The sequence below is a fragment of the Vicugna pacos genome, chromosome 11 (genome assembly GCF_048564905.1).
Source record: "Vicugna pacos chromosome 11, VicPac4, whole genome shotgun sequence".
NCBI lineage: Eukaryota > Metazoa > Chordata > Mammalia > Artiodactyla > Camelidae > Vicugna > Vicugna pacos.
This window is the reverse complement of record NC_132997.1, coordinates 76867151-76870750: the sequence shown is the minus strand read 5'-3', so window position 1 is coordinate 76870750 and position 3600 is coordinate 76867151. Positions and strand designations below refer to the sequence as shown.

The window sequence follows — 3600 nt, the reverse complement described above, 5'->3', positions numbered from 1 at the left end:
ACTTTTATTCTGTAGTCACTTGCTAGTCCATCCACCTCCTCCATCTCCTTCCAACGCCTCCTAAGGACTTAGGGCTTTTCAAGACTTCCCCTTCTCCTATCTCCTGTTTCCTATCCACTTCAGTTTCTGCTGGTTCTTTCCTCCCACCCCAAAGTCTCTTAGATGGAGCAGGATGGGAGGTGGGGGGTGGGGCCCTCATGAGAATGAGTTGCATAAAGGATTCAAAACTGAAGGTAGAGGAGGAGAGTGTAGCTCAGTGGTAAAGTGCATGCCTACCAAGCACAAGGTCCTGGGTTCAATTCCCAGTACCTCCATTAAAAACAAACAAACAAACAAACCTAATTGCCTTCCCCTCCACCCTCCCCAGAAAAAACAAAAACTGAAGGTAATGAGCCTTAGTCCCCTGCAGCCTGCAGTAAGAATCACAGAAGTGAGACTAAAGGAAGAACTTCCTGGAGTAAGACTCAGAGAGAATCCATGCATCTCTGCTGTGACCTGGGAACCAGTCAGTAGGGGAAGGAGCCTGAAGACCCTGAAAGGGCAAAGTCTGAGACAGAGTTAGAATGAAGAGTGCACTGATTCCAACCCTGACTTCTCCCTGCTCCCCGCACCCGCACACATACCACCCTTCACTGACATGTGGGGACAGCCAACCCAGTCCTGCCCAATATGGCAGCCGCTAGCCATATGTGGCCATTGAGCACCTGAAGTGTGGCTAATCTCAATGGAGATATGCTGGAAATGAAAAAATGCACACTGATTTTTGAAGAGTTAGTATTGAAAAAGAATGTAAAATGTCTCACTAATACTTTCAAAATATTGGTTACATGTTAAGATGGTATTATTTTGGGCTGTATTTTAAATCCTTATTTACATTATGTCTACTTAAATATTAATTTAAAATTTAATGAAATAAAATTAATTTCATCTGTTTCTTTCTACATTATAAAAATGCAGCCACTAGAAAATTTTAAATTGCATATATGACCCATATTATATTTCTATTGGATGATGTTGGGCCAAAGCGCCTCGGAAGGAATGGGATTTGGGGTTTGGGGAGGAGCAAATTCTGGGTGTCACTCCCTGGGGTTCCCCACAATAGGGTTCGATTTTACCCAGAGGAAGGTGCCTTCTAAGGAACAGAACTTCTGGCATGGAGCTGGGCAAGAACATTTTCCTTTTCTTTTTTTCTTTTTCCTTTGCGTTTTCCTTTTCCTCTCCTGAAATGCAGCCCTCAAATCAGTTGTTTGGGCCAGGATTCCCAAGGAAACAGAAGCCCATGTAGTCGTGGGTTCCCACGTCCAGTTCATCCCCTCTCAATGCCTGTCTTCCACATGCACATGTGTAAGTTTTATCCTCATGTGCTCATTTGCCCGTTCACATGTGCTCCCACAGAGCACGCATAGATCTCTCTCACAAGTGCACATGTGTTCCCTGCTCACCTGCTTGATCTCACATTCACATGGGCTGTACATGTGCCCTCACCTTTTCTGCCATGTGACAGCTTCATGTGGCCACACATGCATTCACACACCTTCTCCATGCAGACACACACAGAGCAGGGCCAGGAGGGCAGGCCTGGGCAAAGTTGTCAGCTTGATTCATAGTATGTGTGTGTGTCCAGGGGAGTGAGAGCTAATAGTGTCCCCCTCCCTCAGGCTGGGCCCAGAGGACTAATTGCCAGTAATGAGCTAAAAGGAGCTCAGAGCTGGCCTCAGGCACCGGATGAAGATGTTTCCAGAGACCAGCCAGAATCTGTCCTGCTGTTTTGTTGATAGAAAATCCTTCTCCCCCAGCGTCCCCTCTCTGTCTCTGTCTCTCCTCCTGTGGCTCCCTCTGGTTCCTACAGCCTCTGAGGGGTCCAGCCATACCCCATCCATGATTCTCCCATCAGCCTTTCTGCCTCCTCCGGAACATCCTACCCCATCACAACATTTTCCCTCGGTCCTGCCCTCTTCTCTACTTCCTGATGGGGGCTTCCCAGGGTATCTGCTGAGCAAGAGACAGATTTCCAGAGGCTCCAGAGGCCAGATCTAGGGCTAATGGGAAAGGTTGCAAGGAGGCTGACTGTAACTGGATCTAAGGAAAACCTTTCTTGTTATGAGATCTGCCCAATAAAGGAACCGGATGGTGCTGTGCTTTCCACCACTGAAGTATTCAATAGCACCCACTGAGGATGCCATAGAGAAGACGGCCCTCTAGAAGGGAAGTTGCATGGAATGACCCAAGGGGCCTTTTCCTAGGATTATTATTATAATTACTCATAAATATTTAATACAATTATTCACTAGCACTAATTATTATAGTTACCATAGGTCAAGCACCTATAAAATGGCAGGTACTTTACATTTTTAGCTATTTCCACTCATCCTCGCAAATGTCTACCTGCAAAGTAGACATTGTCATCCTCATTTTTCAAGTGAGTAAACTGAGGTTTACAAAGGTCAAAGCAGGTGCCAAGGTCACATGGCTGTCAGAGAGCTGGTATTTGAATCAAGTCTGTCTTTCATGCTCAATTTCTCCTAAAAACTCATTCATTCATTCTCTCAATAAACATTTATTAGTCAAATAAAGATCCTCTGATTTTGCAAGTAAAGACTGAAAGGACCAGAGTCTTTAAACTAAGAGGAATTTTGGGGTGGTGGTGGTGGCAGGAAGCAATGTCTCAGTTTAGAAACAGAAAAAGAAAAATCATCACAAGAGACTCCCTCTGTCATCCCCTAAGGGGTCATATGTGTCTGGGGTGGGCAGGCCTATCTGTGTGTATATGAATCCACCCACGACCACACAAAGAACTAGCAGCCAGGGGGGGTCTCAGGGAGAACTGGAGGGCATGACAGCCCAGTGCCACCATTTGCCAGTCAGTGTGAGGGCTCTGTGTCCAGGAAGCCTACCCCGCCATGTCAGCATTAGTGTTGTTCACTGAGGGCCAGGCAGGATTTGAGGACTTCTGAGCACACTTCATTCCCCTTTCTCCACCCTCACTCTGTAATTTGGAGCAGGGGTTGCACAGAAGGGAGGAAAGGAAGGAAAGAAAAGGAGGGACAGGCGCTAGAGTGGGACAGGGCAGGGGTGGCACTCAGAGATTTGGAAGCTGTTTATGATGCAAATATGTGTAAAAGCTTTGCATTGCCTCCCCTGAGAAAGGAGCCTAAAATTGAAGTCTAATTATAACGAATGATTGTTAATGAGTTGTCTAAACATAATAGATGGAAAGAATTAAATGCCCAGAAGAAACAGGGTTTCATTAATGCACAATAAAGAAACCACAAGTGGAGTGAACAGAGCCCCTCCACACCCCGTTGTGGGAGACAACCCCTCCTTCCCCCATGGATGGGCCCGGCAGGTGGAAGCAAGGCCAAAATCCTACAGCTGGGAAGTTTAGGACCCTCATATGACCCTAAATGTTGAGGGTACATGTCTACAAGGGTGGGCACTGTCTGGGCCCACCTCTGCTTGGGTACACATGGGTGCCCGCCTTGGACAGGCATGTCTGCAGCCCTGTAGGAGTTTAATCAAAGCAAGTGAATGTGTCTATTTGTATGAGTGGCCTCTGGTGGATGGTAGAAATCTCAGAAAGGGTCACCCAGCTCGGGAGCA

General features: G+C 46.7%; 1 non-coding gene across 1 annotated transcript; it reads left to right on the top strand.

Annotated features, from left to right (window-relative positions):
• The first annotated feature begins 241 nt into the window (after positions 1 to 241).
• TRNAG-ACC (transfer RNA glycine (anticodon ACC)) lies at positions 242 to 314 on the top strand. The gene has a single exon. It is a non-coding gene; the product is annotated as a tRNA-Gly (tRNA).
• The last annotated feature ends 3286 nt before the right edge of the window (positions 315 to 3600 follow it).